Source organism: Crinia signifera, chromosome 12 (assembly GCF_055691185.1).
Source record: "Crinia signifera chromosome 12, ASM5569118v1, whole genome shotgun sequence".
Taxonomy (NCBI): Eukaryota; Metazoa; Chordata; class Amphibia; order Anura; family Myobatrachidae; genus Crinia; species Crinia signifera.
In genome coordinates, this window is record NC_139228.1 from 15704133 (window position 1) to 15722011 (window position 17879).

At 48.2% G+C, this 17879-nt stretch overlaps 1 protein-coding gene across 7 annotated transcripts in view; it reads left to right on the plus strand.

Moving 5' to 3' along the window:
• The window catches only part of ADAMTSL4 (ADAMTS like 4), a 190146-nt gene that overhangs the window by 120477 nt on the left and 51790 nt on the right, over positions 1 to 17879 (plus strand). The window lies entirely within an intron of this gene.

Genomic DNA, 17879 nt, shown 5'->3' on the forward strand with positions numbered 1-17879 from the left:
TAAGGTGCACCTGTAGGGGGTTTGATGGCATATAAGGGGCACCTGTAGGGGTCTGATGCATCTAAGGGGCACCTGATGGCATATAAGGGGCACCTGTAGGGGTCTGATGGCATATAAGGGGCACCTGTAGGGGTCTGATGCATATAAGGGGCACCTGATGGCATATAAGGGGCACCTGTAGGGGTCTGATGGTATATAAGGGGCACCTGTAGGGGACTGATGTATATAAGGGGCACCTGATGGCATATAAGGGGCACCTGATGGCATATAAGGGGCACCTGTAGGGGTCTGATGGCATATAAGGGGCACCTGTAGGGGTCTGATGGCATATAAGGGGCACCTGTAGGGGTCTGATGGCATATAAGGGGCACCTGTAGGGGTCTGATGGCATATAAGGGGCACCTGTAGGGGTCTGATGGCATATAAGGGGCACCTGTAGGGGTCTGATGGCATATAAGGGGCACCTGTAGGGGTCTGATGGCATATAAGGGGCACCTGTAGGGGTCTGATGGCATATAAGGGGCACCTGTAGGGGTCTGATAGCATAAGTGATTTAGCAGTGGCATTTGGTGGGGTTTGATGGGATAAGAGGCAGATGGGGAGGTCTGAGAGGCATATAAGGGGCATGTTTAGAAGTTGGTTATGATAGGATGAAGAGCATAAGGTATGACCTTAAATCTTGTTAGCACTTGGTGCTATCACTGATCTATACTAAATACCTGCAATATTTCACAGCATAGGTTAATGGTATGTCAGTTGGGACTGCAAATACATCTCGTAATTGTCCGACAAGCAACATATTTTTGGGGGGAACCACCTCTTTGGGATCCTCGGGACAATGGCAGACAGGCAGTTGGGGCCCCAGCTGTAGAGAAGATTGGAGACCCCTCAATTGGACTGCCTGTGTATGACGGAGGCAGACAGCCCGGCACGCCCCCTCCTGTTTGGTTTCCGTAGCTGAAAGAGCAGGGGCTCGGACAGAGACGGCCTTTGTTAGCAGTACACTGCTCCATGGTTTATATGTGATTCCAGCAGCACAGGGATAAACAAACAGGCTGCACAGAAATAAAAAGCAAAGGAGATTAAGCAAACTGGGAAAGACCTCTTTGTGTACCAGGGCTGGGTCAACTTCTGTCTGGTCTCGCTGGGACAGTCTCCGGCTGTTCCCCCCCCACACACACACACACCAGATCCCACAGATCCTTCCTGCGGCCCGGGAAAGCTGCATGCAGCCGCTTCATATGCAGATTGTTTGGGCACAATGTAATATTTCAGACATATTCATTTGTTGTTTTCGCTGGCAGTTCCCCACAAAGTCATCCTGTAGGGTCCGTCACCGGCCGCATTTCCAATTAAAATCGCCCATTGAAATATGAAGGTCAGTCTTTGAGTCCATTCAGGATGTGAGTCTATTGCGCAGCCCGGGGGACAATTCCTGTGAATGGTAATTCAATTTGTTGCAGAATCCAAAGGCATTAAATAGGATTATCCCTTCCCGGTGTCATTTAAGTCTCTTATTGTATCTTCTAGATTTTCATGGGATACGTTCCCTAGGTCAATCAAGGTGGATAAGTCGACGCGAGCAGTAGGTCGACAATAGAAAGGTTGACGTGAGTTTTTTCATGTTTTTCCCCCTCAAAAACAGGCAGTAATTCATACCCTATCACCCACTAGGGCGTGGAGGGTAGTGTGCCAAGCACAGCAAGGCACCATGCCCGAAGCATGCGAGGGGACACGGTACTCTGATACCGTGTATATGTCAACATATGTCGACATTTGGGACAAAAAATGTGAATTGCATGTCAACTTTTTGACTGTCGACCTAATTCTTGTGTTGACCTTTAGTGGTCAACCTAATCATATGTATGTCAACCTTCATACTATTGACCCTATGACCCATACCCATTTTCAGTGCCTTAAATAATAACACGTGGCTATAGCATTCTTGCCTACTCTTCTGAAACGGACAGGAGGCTCCCAAAAATCGTGTGGTCCTCCTGGCACCATGGCAGCATGGACAAGTTACTTGATATCGGCCATATATCTGTCCGGCCGCCCACTTAATGATTAATGCGGGTGGTCCTGACAGCTGACTCGGTTCTTGCTGATTTGCATCATCGTAGCCATGCCCCCTGCTGTACAATGCCAGCAATATTGCTGTTGTATAACAGGGGGCGTGGCTACTTCGATGCAATCGTGGCTACCTCTGACTGTACTGACTTTTTTGGATAGTCATGTCTCAACCCCGCCCTCTGTGATGCGTGTCCCCCTCCCCATGCAAGGACCTCCAGTTGAGATGATGTGGCTGATTTTGCCTGCAGAAATGTGCCAGGAAGTCGGCAACTATTCATAGATGTGCTGTAACCTATAGCAACCAGTCACATCAGAGCAAAGTAATGATTGAACTACCTAGGCTTACCACCTCATCCCTTTAATTCTGGACACATATTAATTACACAGGTTCTGTGGATGAATAAAACCAGGTGAAATGGAGTCTTGAAGTCAGCCAGCCACAGAACCTGTGTAATTAATATGTGTCCAGAATTATAGAGATGTGGCGGTAACCCTAGATTTATCCAGTTTTGTAATAACCCAGGATAGGGCTAGTGCACTGCTGCGGGAGGGGTGGTTCCAATGGGATGTTGGACGACTGTATATGTATAGCAGAGCAGGCTTCTCCTCGTGTCACCGTGCAGCCCCCTCATGTTCCCAGAGATGATGGCTATCTCGTGAGAAGCGATGAGACAGAGATCAGCAGAGATACCAGTTATTAGTAGCACTCCTGGGAAACTCTTCTGCACTTTGATCACGAGATACAGTCCGAAGCCTTTTGTTATGTTTTCCTTGTGCAGCATAAACAAAAAGTAAATAATTAAAATGTACAGTAAGCGTCTGATAATGAGATGTAGTACAGCACCAACCCCCTCCAGCTGCTTCATACCCAACTTTGAAGCAGCGCAGACCCTGCAGCCGATGAGGAAATGAGAAGGAAACCGCCTACTTGCCGCCACATCCCTGGTTCTCACTTTTAAGAGCGGAATAACTTAGAAACATAGAAACATAGAATTTGACGGCAGATAAGAACCACTTGGCCCATCTAGACTGCCCCTTTTTTTAAACATGTTACCTCAAACCATATTTGATCCTTATTTTTTTGTAAGGATATCAATATGATTATCCCAAGCATGTTTAAATTGTACTACTGTATTTGCGTCTACCACCTCTGTTGGGAGGCTATTCCACTTATCTACTACTCTTTCTGTGAAAAAATTCTTCCTCACATTTCCCCTGAATCTTCCTCCCTCTAGTTTCAGTGCATGTCCTCGTGTTTTGTTGCTCCTCTTCCTGTGAAGAATGTCTCCCACCTGTACCTTGTTAACCCCTTCCCGACATATGACGTAAATGTACGTCATATGCCGGTTGCGGGGGAATCAAGCCAGCTCACGGAGTGAGCTGGCTTGAAAGAGAGCAGGTAATGGCTGTATATTACAGCCAGGTACCTGCTCTCACGGCCACGAGCGGCGAGTTCGCCGATCGTGGCCGTTTAACCCTTTAAGCACCGCGGGCAAAGCGCCCGCAGTGCTTAAATAGCTGATCGGAGGGGGGGGGCGCCCCCCTCCGGCGCCGATCGGGGCCCCCCGCGGCGAGATCGGAGGGTGCCGATCGGTTGCCATGGAAGCCAGGGGTCTAATGTAGACCCCTGTGCTGGCCATGTCAGCATTCCTATTACATCCTGCCTGAGGCAGGATGTAATAGGAAGTGCTGAAAATCACTATGTTCAGCCATAGAGCTCTGTGGCTGAACCTAGTACAGGCGATCGCGCCCCCTAGTGGTCAAGTACACTAGGGGGCCTTGTAGTAAAAGTAAAAAAAAAAAAATATATTAAAAGTTCAAATCACCCCCCTTTCCCCATTTCACAAATAAAAATAAATAAAAAATAAACATATTTGGTATCGCCGCGTTCCTAAAAGTCCGATCTATTAAAATATAACATTAGTTATCCCGCACGGTTAAAGGCGTAAACGGAAAATAATTCCCAACGCCAAAACTACGTTTTTTGGTCGCATCGCCTACCCAAAAAAATGTAACTAAAAGAGATCAGAAAGTCGCACATATCCCATAATGGTATTAATTAAAAAGTACACTTCAGCCCGCAAAAAATGAGCCCTCACCCAGGTCCGTAGGTGGAAAAATAAAAAAGTTATAAGCCGCAGAACATGGCGACGCAAATTAGAAAAAACGTAAAATTTTCTATTTTTTTTTTTTGTGGTAAAACGTAACGAAAACTATATAAGTTTGGTATCACCGGAATCGTAACGACCCATAGAATAAAGATAACCCATCATTTTAAACGAACTATGAACTCCAAAAAAAACGGGTACTTATGTATTATCTGGGCTCCCATGTTAAATGCACTCCATTTTTTCATACCCCTACTATCCAACTACGCATGGATTTGATTTTATTTAGTGTGGCGAGCGCAGCGAGCCACCGTGCCCGAAGCGTGGCGAGTGTAGCGAGCCCCGCGAGGGGACGTGGTCTCCTAAGAAAAACGGGAGCCCAGATATTACATAAGTACCAAAAAACGTAACCAGCGCAAAATTGTGGAATGGCGTTTTTTTTTTTTTTTTACCCCACATTGAATTATTTCCTGATTCCCCAGAATATTATACGGTATAGTAAATGGTACCATTAAAAAGTACAACTTGTCCCGCAAAAAAAAAGCCCTCATGTGTCTATATAGCCGGAAAATTAAAAAAGTTACGCTTATTTGAACGCGAGGAGGAAAAAAAAAAAAAAGTTAACAAAAAAGGCCTCGTCGGGAAGGGGTTAAAGCCCTTGATATATTTAAAAGTTTCTATCATGTCCCCCTTTCCCTTCTCTGCTCTAAAGTATACATATTAAGATCTTTTAGTCTTTCCTGGTACGTTTTGTGATGTAGGCCATGCACCATTTTAGTTGCTCTTCTTTGTACAGTCTCTAATGTATTTATATCCTTCTGGAGATATGGCCTCCAGAACTGAACACAATACTCTAGGTGAGGTCGTACCAATACAGTGGCATTATTACTTCTTTCTTTCTACTGCTGATACCTCTCCCTATGCAACCAAGCATCTGACTTGCCTTCTTCATTGCTTTGTTACATTGCCTACCTGCTTTTAAGTCCCCTGAAATAGTGACACCTAGATCCCTCTCTTCCTCAGTAGTTTCCATTATAGTGCCATTTATACTATATTGAGTCTTTGGATTTCTGAGACCCAAGTGCATGATTTTGCATTTTTTGGCATTAAACTGTAGTTGCCATTCTCTTGACCATTTCTCTAATCTGCCTAGATCCTCAATCATTTGTTTTACCCCTCCTGGTGTGTCTACCCTGTTGCATACCTTTGTGTCACCTGCAAAAAGGCACATTTTACCCTCAATTCCATTTGCAATATCACCAATAAAGATATTAAAAAGCACCGGTCCAAGTACAGATCCCTGGGGTACTCCACTTGTAACCTTTCCCTCCTTTGACTGTATTCCGTTTACTACAACTCTCTGTTTTCTGTCCTGCAACCACGCTCTTATCCATTCAACTATCTTGGAATCCAATCCCAAGCTTTCAAATTTATTTAACAGTCTGCGATGTGGGACAGTGTCAAAAGCTTTACTAAAGTCCAGATAAGCTACATCTACAGCCCCACCTTGATCTATTACTTTAGTCACCCAGTCAAAAAAGTCAATAAGATTTGTTTGACATGATCTTCCCCCAGTAAACCCATGCTGTTTTGGATCCTGTAAATTGCTGGTTTTGAGATATTCTACAACTCTTTGTTTTAAGAGTGTTTCCATCAATTTCCCTACTACTGATGTAAGGCTCACTGGTCGATAGTTGCTTACCTCTTCCTTTCTTCCACTTTTGTGCAGTGGGACTACATTCGCTGTTTTCCAGTCCTCTGGGATTACTCCAGTAGCTAGTGACTGGTTGAATAATTCTGTTATTGGTTTGGATGACTGTATATGTATATAAACCTTAAACAAACAAAAAAAAAAGTGATCCACTCTGTGCTGTAAATTTACTAAAGTTCTAAAAATGGAGCTGATGTTGCAAATAGCAACCAACCAGGTTAATTTTTCTGTTGAATCCTAGATAATGACAGACAGAATGTAATTGGGTGTCAATGTGCTGGTCTGCTGTCTTCTGGATTACATTATTCCAGCCTTGCAAGCACTGATGGCTTGTTTCCCTGGGTGACCACCCAGTTTTGCGCAGTATAGCCCCCCGTTTAGGCCGACTCGCATGCGATTTGTCACATGTAAAACAGAGGAGCTGAAGGGCGGTGGGGAGCAGCGGAGTGGGAGGCGGGTTCAGCAGTGGTGATCAATGCAGCGGCGGCTATTAGAATTTAAAAATAATGTGTCAAATGACTGGCCGGCCTTTGATTGACTGAGAGAGAGCACTCTCAGCCAATCAGAGGCTGGCCAGTCATTTGACACATTTTAAAATTCTAATAGCCGCCACTGCCCACCAGCTGCCGGGGGTCGCACGTCATTGTACATGCTGCACAGATCAAATGTCACACACATGCAATTTTGATTTGAATGATTTATCGTCCAAAAGTGCCGAAATCGGATGAAATCGCCCCAAAATCGCATAGTATATGGGCACCTTATCACTGCATCTCCATGGGGGATGGATTTACGAAAGCTTCTAAAACAGACAAGTGTACAGTAGGTGTTGCCCCTAGCAACCAATCGGATTGGGTCTGTATTTTCTAGAATGCAATATATGATTGCTAACATAGGATTGGTTAGGGCAACGCCACCACTTTTCATTAGTAAATCTTCCTCTGTTTCTCAGGGTGATGGAATGTTCTGTACAGTGCTCGGGGAGGGACCACGGCGTTCTCCTCTCCTGAGACTGAGTAAAGAGACGTTTTTGTTAAGTTAGAGCTTCTGATCCACTGTACTGAATTATTCTATGTATTGCAAGGAGATGGGGCTGGGGGCTCTGCTGGGGGCCCTCGGGTATTCAGGCCATATGCTGACGCTCTTCTTACTGGTCTCTACTGATAACGGTATATAATGTCTGACTGGGGTCGCTGTGTGACCAAAATGAAGACAGATGACATCAAAGCTCGCTGATCAGTTGCTTCCAGAGTGAGGACCCCCAAGTGCCTAATAAACAGCTGCTGTACTGTGTATACCAAGGGATGCCTCTAATCTATTCCTATATACTTACCCATATGCCTCTAATATACAGTGTTCCTATATACCAGGGGTCTTCAACCTTTAAGACAACGTGGGCCACCTAAAAAAATCCAGTGAAGCCCGAGGGCCACTAAACTCTACTGCGGTATTTCGGACAGCCCCATAGAATCACAGCTCCCCTATAACATCAGCACAGTCCTTCATAGATAGTTGGCACAGCCGCCCATACTCAGCACAACCCCCCCCCCCCACACACACACACACACACACACATACCCCAATAGTCATCAGCAGCCAATTTGGGGTCCAGTGCAAACAGTGAAATATGTGCCCCCCCCCCCCCCTTATATAATTTGATATTGAATAAATTGCACGCGCCGTAGGCGCGCTCCCAAAAATGGGTGTGGCCTAATTATAAGGGCGTGGTCTCATTTTAAAGAGTGTGAACTACCAGGAAAACAATTACCTGACACCTCTTTTGCAACCTGCATGACCAGACATTGGTTACCGCAGGAATGGTCTTTGTCCTCACACGCTTAAGTTGACTGAAGGCTGCACAGTGACATATAAGCATGAAGGCCCAACACAGTGAACTAGTATGCCTCACAGATCAAGCCCAAACAATGAAAGGCTACTTAAATCAATATAAACTGTTACACTGTTTATCCGTAATGCCCATTACACATTGTGCATCACACCATAGTGTCCATTAGACATTATGCCACACACCGTAATACCTGTTGTACATTGTCATACACCGTAATGCCCATTACACATTATGCCGCACACTGTGATGCCCATTATGCCACAGACCATAATGCCAGCAGTACTCCTGCTTTTACATATGATGCCCCAGCAGTGCCCCCACACAATGCCCCAGCAGTGCCCCTCACACACAATGCCCCAGCAGTGCCCCTCACACACATTGCCCCAGCAGTGCCCCTCACACACAATGTCCCCAGTAATGCCCCATACACAATGCCCCCAGTAATGCCTGCAGCTTTGCCAGGTCCCCTGCTCCAGCCAGCTGTACCTCCTCATCCTGCAGTTTCGCCGGGTCCCCTCCGCCAGCTGTGCCTCCTCCTCCTGCAGTTCCTGCGCCAGGTCCCCTGCTCCCGCCAGCTGCGTCGCCACCTCCCCCAGCTTCGCCGGGTCCCAACTCCCCAGCTCCCACCAGACGTGGCTCCTCCTCCCTCAGCCGCGCTGGATCCACTCCTCTGCCCTGCCTGCAGCCAATGAAAAATCGGGTAGGCGGCACCCGGGGGGACTCCATTACCCTGCCTCCCTTGGCAGCGTTTTCTTTTACTTAAAAAAAAAAAATCCTGTGCATGGCTGGCCGGTGGGCAGGGGGCCACTGAGATCAGCTCCGTGGGCCACTCGTGGCCCGCGGGCCATGGGTTGAAGACCCCTGCTATATACCCTCAGGCCTCGTTCTCCAAACTGAGCTTTGTTATATACACATTACTAGGAATAATCGGGGGATTCCTTCCAGCCCTGTATAATGGGATCCACGTTGTGTTTGCATTTTTCTGGGTGAGTTGTAGTGTTTATAGCACAATGCACACAGCGAGTCGTGTAAACTGTGGCTTGGAACGATGCTGTGTATGTTCTGGTTACTGACATGTGGAAGCGGATACAATTTCTGCTGAGCAGAGCAAAATGTTTCTCCGTAATTAGATGCCATTATGCAAAATAGTGGGTGTGGCTAGACTCAGGCCTGCTTGTTGATTTTTATAGACTTCCAAAGAGTTTCTTGCATGCCTCGGATATAGTAAAATAGCTCATTGTCAATTACGGCACTCTGCCGCCCAGTGTGGGGGCCAGCACTCTCACGCAAGGTCTGGGGGCCGACACTCTCACGCCAGGCACGGGGGCCGACACTCTCCTGCCCTGGATCCGGTTGAAAGATCTACAGAGTCTAGATACACAGTCAATAGGTTGACCGGGTCAAAAGGTCGACTGGCAATAGCTTGACAGGGTCAAAATGTCGACTTAAAAATGTAGACACATCGACACATTGAACATGATTTTTTGATGATTTTTTTTTTTTCTTAAACCAACTTGTTCTTCACCTTCCATGTTGGCATAGAGGGAGATAATAATAGTGTGCCGAGCGTAGTGAAGCATGGCGAGCTAAGCGAGGGTACGCATTACCCGGAGGGGGGGGGGGGTCGACAGTTGTTGACATTGACACACAAAAATGTGAAACTCGCCTATTGAATGCTGTTACCGACAGCATTGAAGGCTGTCAGATCCAACTTTTTTTTTTAAGTTTAATATGTTTAGTCGGTAACAGCCGCAGATTGATGAATTCGCAGTCGTTTCCTGGCAATCCGCGGCCTTTTACGTCAATTTCCAGAGTTTCCGACACTTAGCAAGTCAGTACATTGAATACCAACTGGATTGGCCAGGATTTTGACTGTCTGGATGTCCCCACTATCGGAATCCAGAATTGAATACCACCTATTGACTGCCTAGATACTGTCTATCTATTATTACACACTTCTCCCACCCAACATACGGCTGTTATTATCCTTCACAGCAAAGGACCACAATTCCCTTATACAATATGTGCCAGTTGCCAGCCATATGCTGCACAGATGCTGCCAAATGCACCAGTGGACAGCTCGGAATCTATGTTCTGTGATGTGTACAGTATGTGAGAATGTTTGGTAACAATCACGTGGATGATGTCAGTGATTTCCCCATCAGGAAGCAGGGATGTACCTAACATTCAGAATGCTGCAGGTTTGCACCGCGTGTCCTACCCTACTATCCACTGCGGCATGGTGGGAGAATAAAATGGTGTACCGAGCACAGATAGGCACCGTGGCTGAAGCCAGTGGCGTAAGTTCGTTTCAGTTGCCCGGAGGCAAGATATATATTGCCCACACACACACACACACACACACACACACACACACACACACACACACACACACACACACACACACACACACACACACACACACACACACACACACACACACACACACACACACACACACTCATATATAACCTTATATAAAATATATATTTCTGTTCAGAAATATAGATAGATAGAGATACTATTTCAGAACTCAGCCACAGAAGCAATATCGTTGGCTTTTAAATTACTAATTTAAACTTCCAGGGGGAGGAGAGGTGCCCCCTTGGGAGCAGGAGCCCGGCGGCAGATGACTCCATTGCCTCCCAGAGTTCTGCCTCTGGCTGAAGCACTGCGAGAGGACTCGGCACACTTTGACGGCGTCCATGTCAACAAGGGACAAAAAAGGTGAAAACCATGTCGACCTTTATACTCAGTATATCTGTGCTATAGTTCTGTAATGAAAATGAAGGTGAAGTTGTCCATAGCAACCAATCCGTTTCGGTCTATAATTTTCAAGGATGCAATCGAGAAATGATAGCCAGACTCTGGTTGCTATGGGCAACATCAACTCTTTTCACTTGTAGAAGCCTTAGTGGTACTTGTGTATTATCACGGCGCCCACGAAATCGGCCGAAAATCGCATGCAAAAATCGGATGCGATTTTTGGCCGATTTTCGGCCGATTTTTCACTTTTTCCGGCCGATTTGCATGCTGTTCCATCATTGCACACCTTGCACTCCCCCGATTTCCATCGTAGTGCATCGCATGCAATATAGTGTCATGTGATGCATGTGAAGCGATTCGATTTGTAATTGTACAATCACCCTGATGGGTGCTTACAATGTTAAATGCACCCCCATTGTCAACACCACCCCCACTATCAACGCCAACCCGAAGCGTGGCGAGCGCAGCGAGCCCGCAAGGGGCGTCGGTACGCGTCCTCCGACCTTTTCATACCCCCACTATCCACATCGGCGTGGAGTTGATTTTAGATAGTGCGGCGAGCCCCACGTGGGGACGCGAAATACATGTAAAGTAATCCGCGTCCGCTCGCCACGCTTCGGACTCGGTGGCTCGCTGCGCTCGCCACACTATCTAAAATCAACTCCACGCCGATGTGGATAGTGGGGTTATGAAAAGGTCGGAGGACGCGTACCGTCGCCCCTTGCGGGCTCGCCGTGCTTTGGGTTGGCATTGATAGTGGGGGTGGCAATAACAATGGGGGTGCATTTAACATTGCGAATCACATCGCATGCCACTTGCTGGCATGCAATGCTATGCGATATTTAATTGTACAATCAGGGGCATTTTCCCGAAAATCACATCGCATACCATCGCATAGTACCTGGGGGTGTGCAAGGATGGAATAACATGCAAATCGGCAGGAAATGGCAAAAAATCGGCCGAAAATCGGACGCAAAATTGCATCGCAGATCGAATCGGTCAAGATTAATCCACGTTATTGGCCGTGGAACCAGGGAATGAAACATCTGTGGCGTTATTATACAAGTTACCGTGCAGGCGCCAAGCGGTGTTTTTTGCATTTCGTTAGTAGACAAAGAGCCAGAAATACGCAGGGGCGTCGTTGGCATTGAATGAGTGGCGGTTGCAATGAAGCATCTGCTTATTCACATCATCAGTCATATGGGAACTGAACGACCTACCTTGTTTGCTTTGTCCTAGTGAGTGAGTGCAGCAGCGCCTCCGGTGGCCAAAGCTATAGTTATACATACCCTCGGGGGAATATTCTGGTCCACACGCAATACAAATCGCAGCATTGCGTGCTGATGTAACACCACCTGGCTACCCGCCTCGTGCACGCAGTGTTCCTCGTCACCTGATGCATAAACATCGATTCACAGCCTTGGGTCGCCGACCATCGAATGATTTGGAAGGTGCACGCAAAACGAAGACACTCTCTGATGCCTTAGCTTTGCGTGCTCCCTGTACAAGAGGGCGTCCGGTGAAGTCAGCTGCCCGCCCCCAGCACCTGCCTCACGGCGCCGTTTGCATGGGAACGCCCATGAAACGATGAGAATTCCCATGGGCGCAGCCCATTGCCTACGCCCCCCGTCTGCACTGGTAGGTGTGAATGGGATGGTGAACTAGACGTTTGCCATGCCCGCTCGCACCCTGCGTCTGCACATGCACAGAAACTCGCAGACGGAAAACATCGCTCCCCCCGTGCGAACGCGCGGGGGAGCGAATGAATTAGAATAACCCCCTCAGCTTCAGGAACAAATAGACTGTGATTTACAGGCTGTGGTGTATCCACGTGGTGCACGGAATTCATTTTAAAACCTTTATGGTTTTCCAAAGCCTATTAAGAAAAATGTAATGTGATCCGGTAAAACGCTCGCTGCGCCAAGGGTCGTCCTGCAGCCAATGAGAGGAGTGTTCTCTATGGCTGGGTTTAGAAGAAGGTAAAATCATTGCTGTTATACTTGCCTCCGAAATGATGTTTCCTTTACTGGCTGCCGAGCAAATCAAAGGGAGTCTGCTAGGCTGGGATTAACCCGCACTCTGCCGTGAGCGCGCTGTGGAGGACGACGAATGGCATCTGCTGGGATAAAGCTATAGGAAATTACAAGTACATTTTGAGCACTAAATCCTTGCAGGATCCAGCCAGATGTCGTTGTGCCCCTCCCCCCTCCCCATACTGACGTGTGTGCACCCCTGCTCTAGAGTACCTGGGTAATGCACAGAAACATCCTCTAAACTCAGCTGTATCTGGACTTTAGGTCAACCGCTATTGGTCGACATGATAGTGGTTGACGCAGAATATGGTCAACATGAGGTTTTTTTTTTCTGAATTATATACATTTTTTCAAACTTAACTATCCACATAAACTATGAGACCGGTTACGTGTGCCTGGCGCAGTGGTAGTGGGCAAGGCACCTTGGTTGACATTTTGATTGTGTTGACTGTTCCCCATGTTGTGTCAACCTTTGTGCATGTTGGCCTTTTGGGTCACCCCAATGGACCAAATCCATAAGCAGCATGGCTTACTTAATGCAGCAAAATACCATTCAGGCAAGAAGCACAAGAAGAATTGGTTTATGCCCCATATATCTCTGGGAGACTGGCGAATATGGGGGTGTGGTGGGGGTTTCCCTGACTACCTGGAGGGTAATACTAAAGTCAGGGTAGAAACCCCAGTAATACAGCGGTACCCAAAATAGCAAAAAGCCTGTATATAACAGTGATGCCAATCCTGGACGTATTTATACCCTGTCACCCGTAGCCTGCAGGAAGCAAGCTTTGCGTTCTTCTGTATTATACAAACTCTCCCTCCTGTAAGGGCATAGCCAGGTCCTCCTGGCCTAAGCACAGTGACATCACTAGCTCTCCTGATTCCTGTCCCAATGTGACAGGGTCGCCTACTTTTAAAGTCTCCTCAGAGAGGAGCCTGTCGTCAGCACTTCGTGGGCGGGACCTTCAGGGGAAGTAGACGTCATCAAGCCCGGTCCCAGTATTGTAAACCTGCCACTTGCGGGTCTTCAACAAGGGGGCGGGGCTAAATGATGTAATTTGCATATTTGGCCCCTCCCCGGAAACGGCATATCTGGCCAGGTTGCCCACCTTTCCAGGGGGCCGGGAGGGGGACCCTGTTTTCTGGAGCCTCCCGGCCATTCCGGGAGGCCTGGTATATGAGCAGTACAGAGACTGCTGCTGGTCCTGTAGGTGACCAGATAGATGATACAGTAGATGTTATACATGAATCCCTGAAATAGCGTTGATCACCCTGGCTAGCGTTGATCACCCTGGCTCTGAGCATCTCTCGGATGCCTGGTTGGGTGGCACAAAACAGCCATAATGTCATCTCTCAGATGAGGTTGGCCATCGATGGGCTATTGCAGGTGCTAAGTGTGAATTGTTCCTTTCCCCCTGTAGATGGTGAGGCACTGATGCCGCCCCACAGATACGGGAGCCTGATGTTAGGATAACCATCGTCAGGGGCCAGTCCATTGGGATACGTCACTAGGTCGACATGGGGGAAGGTCGACAGTCAAAATGTCAACAGGGTTTTTCACTTTTTTTTTTTTTTTGAGCCGACATGTGCCAACAGGTGGTATTTCAAGACCTCCCATCCACTAGGGTGTGGTGGGAGAATAAAACTGTGCCAAAAGCATGGCGAGCACTCTGGGTGCTACTTTACGGGGTTGACAATCGGGTAAAAAAAAATGTGAAAAACCCCATGTCGACCTTAAGTCAAGTCGACCTCCATGCTAGTCTATGCCATGATCCATACCCAGTCCATTAGCCAATGTCTACAGATGGTTTAAGACCCTCGATGGGGAATGTGTCTGGTGGACAGGAGAGTTAGAGAGGGCCGGGCGGCCTACTGTAATTCTCCGCTATGCTCCGGTCCCGCCAGATATCCACACATTGGCTCCAAGCTTCTGAATCTGCAGTCAACCAAAGGCCCCAACCAGATTTACAGCTGAACTTCCATTTCCACAGCTGTGCACATGTAAAATGATATTCTAAAGGGCAACAAGAGATTGGAAAATGATTTATGGTGTTTGTATTCATATGAGAAATGATTGCTGCGGGAGGGCCCTAAAACCAAGTTTCTGTGAGGTGAGATGTAGGCGTGCGGGAGCCAAGTGTTTGCAATCATTCCTTCTACAGGGCCTATAGGGGCTGCACAGTAGTCACATTCCTATGAGGGGAATGCACCCCGGTGAGAGGGTGTCCATGATTGCAGGCCGTCCCCCTGTCAGATGGGAAGATTTTAATATTCATAGATGCAGAGACTTGGGAGGTAGAGGAATGATTAATGTCACATAACAGAGCTCAGAGGGAAATATCTATTAATAACATTGCCAGAGAATAACAGCCCTGCTACTGGCACATTTACTCGTCTCCTGTGTATGGTGCCTGGCCTCACCCACCTGTGTGATGGGCAGGACTTATTTCCCTCCTGCTGATCTGTTATACCCCTTTTACACCAGAAAATGCAGGGACCCAACCGGGAATATGGCCCTGGGATCACGCCGGGCCATACCCGGGTTGGCCCCTTTCACACCAGAAAAGTCCCTGTATGTTTTGGTGTGTGAATGGGGCGGAAGGAGGCCTGCAGGAGACAGGGAGGAGGCGAGCAGGCATCTTGATTGCAGCAGGATGGCGGTGAGTACTCACCCCGGTTGCTGGTCCTCGGTTCAGGCCGGGGATCCACGCGGGCGCAGATGATAGGTCAGACGGCAGGTGCAGATGACGCAGCTCTCCAGCAGCAGTGAGGGTGCCGGAGAGCTGCGTCATCATCATCCGCCACCTGTCCTGTCATTTGCGCCCGCCGGCCTGACAGCACACCGAGGACCGGCAACGCGGATAAGTAGCCCTTTCACACCGACCAGGTCCCCGGGTTGAACTCAGGAACAACTGTGCTCCATAGCAGGGTTGAAATCCCTGCAATTTTTGCTGGGATTTTGGCCCGGGAACCTTACACACCAGCGCTTGTCGGGCCCAACCTGGGAAATTAGGCTGGTGTGAAAGGGGTATAAGTGATGTCACTATAGTGACATCATTTGGCAGAGGTGTCATTTAAGCGGGTATCTGGCCAATGATTCTTCATGAATGTCCGGGAGAGTGCAGAATCTAAAGGGGCTCCTCACAGTTGTCCAGTCTTTTCCCTCCGTTCACTTCCTGACTGAAATGGGCGGGCCTGGGTTTGGGTGGCCCGCCTACATTCTACTACTCCTCTGGTGTAGTGGTCATGGCAGGTTAAGTTCATGCTTGCCAATGTTTCGGGTAGTACAATGCATACATGTAAAAATTAGTTGACCACTGGCATCCGTGTGCTGGATCCTGGCGGTCAGTATACCAACATCGGAATCCTGAGTGTTGCCCAACAGTCAGGATCCCAACTGACTGGGGTTATTCTCCCTCATGGGGGTCCATGACCCCTCAAAAAGAGAGAATAGAACCTGTGGCCCCTCTAGTCCGTCTGGGGTTCCATGAACCCCATGGAGAGAATAGAACCAGTGGCCCCCTAGCCCTCCAGGGGATTCATGACCCCCCCCCCCACAGAGAGCTATAGAACCTGTGGCCACCTAGCCTGTCAGGGGCTTCTTTGTACTCACCTGCTGTCAGGATTCCGATGTCGTTATACAGACTGTTGGAATCCCGACTGTCAGGCCGTCATACCTCACCCTGGCATCCCGCCTGCTTCCTAATGAGGTGGACGAGATCGGAAATACCAGTGATTGTGGGTTCATAATGAGGGGATGGGGCTAAAATGTGGTGAAACGCGTTATTTTAACCCCACCCCATCTACTTGAACCTGAGTGTGGTAGCATTTTCCCAGGGAGGAGCCTAGTTACCAGATAGCATGGCCTCACCCCCAAAAGCAGTACACTTGCAAATTCAGACCCCGACCAGAAGGTCGGGAAACTGCCACATGCAGGACTTGTTCTGTGCTTGCTTTGGAATTTTGCGAATGCCTTTGCCTGATTGAACACCTTTGCCTCTCCGGGGGCAGGGTGGTGCGGACTGGTAAGGACCGTTTTTCTGGAGTGGTGAGGCAGAGGACTCTTGGCTTCACAAGCCACCCTGCAACATGCAGCCCTAATTAAGGTTAAATTGACTTGGGCTGGCTGTCGCAGAGTGGCATCATGACTGATGATCATGATGTTCCTCTAGATCTGCGATTGCAAATGCAGGTGGGGAGCGCGGGTGGTGTGCAGGTGGGGAGAGCAGGTGGTATGCAGGCGGGGATCGGTGTGCAGGTGGGGAGGGTGTGCAGATGGGGAGCGGTGTGCACGCAGGGAGGTGGGCAGTGTGCAGACGGACAGCACCTCTTCCTGCATTTGCATCTCTGTGGATCGCATATACTAACCTGCTGCGAACAGCTTATCATATGCGATACATCCTGAATCAGGCCCTTAGTCTCTTAGTTTAGCTAGAGGCATTCATAAGTGGCCCGAAGATTGCCAAACCCTCTAAGGAACCTCAAATAAGGAACATTGACCTGCAATGAAAAGTGTGCGTTCTAAACACAGTCTTTGTTACAATTGAAGGCGACAGTAACAGGCAGAACCACCGCAGATAAACCTCGGATATATCATCAGAGCAATCAGAAGAGACATATTACCTTCGTATGTGGGTCTGTTGGAGTCATTCTGCAGGTCCCTACAGGGGCCATAAAACTCCTAATCTGCAGATTATTTGTGCATTGGGCAGAGGAGTCTGGGATTTGTGCACAATATCATTAATACACAGCTCAGATTGTCCCTGGGGTTCACACACTTCATTGCGTGCATGCAATCCTAACTCCTATCAGGGCTGGTTTCCATTGTGCGTCTATGCAGGACCGTTTCCTGTGATGCACTCTGACAGGCAGAGAATATTTACAGCCTCCAATTACGTGTGCATTGTGTGAGGATAAAGGGCCACCTCTGTGCCAGTGTATGGGGAATGTCTGCACATAACTTGCTGTATTGCGGTATACAGGCCACGCTTACTGCTAATTACACATTGAACGGTATGCATTTGGTGATTGGGGAGACTGGACTAGTGGGAAGGTCCATGTAATAATGTTGCACATGGTACAGTCCAAATGCAGATGTGGGTGCAGTACAGCCCCCATTGTGATGGACAGTTATTAACCGAGCAAGAATAGGTGGTGAGTGTTAAGTGTTGTGGAACCGCAGCCTGATTGGAAGGCTATGGCCTTGTGGGGGTGCGGAGGAGGCCTGTTTTCTGGGTATGCCCGAAGACAGTGTCTGCCACAATCCACTTTAATCTCCTCACACTCCCCAATAAAGCATTCCTCCCAACATTTTGCTCTGCAGGGGCGGTCTCCTGTCAACA